Consider the following 390-nt stretch of genomic DNA (forward strand, 5'->3'; position numbering starts at 1 on the left):
TTTGTGTGTAAGGTGTGTCTCTTACAGGCAGCATAGTGAAGGGCCTTGTTTTCTTTTCCATTTGCCACGTTCTGTCTCTTCGATGATGCATTTAATCCACTGACATTCAGTGTAGTTATTGATAGGTATGAATCAATTGTTGTCATTATGTTAGTTTTTTGTGGTACTGTTTGTTCCTTTGTTCTGCATGCCTTCTTGTGCTCAGTTCATGTTTTTTTGTTTTGTTTTGTTTTGTTTTAAAGGTTCTTATTGTGGATTGGGTGAAAGTTTACAGGGCAGACCATCAGGTTTGCATTCAACAAATCATACACCTTGTTTCGTTACAATGATTATAATCCCCTCTATGTACCATCAGTTAACAGTATTTCTCTCTATACATTTTAGCTCTCT

Source organism: Chrysochloris asiatica, unplaced genomic scaffold (genome assembly GCF_000296735.1).
Source record: "Chrysochloris asiatica unplaced genomic scaffold, ChrAsi1.0 scaffold00036, whole genome shotgun sequence".
NCBI lineage: Eukaryota > Metazoa > Chordata > Mammalia > Afrosoricida > Chrysochloridae > Chrysochloris > Chrysochloris asiatica.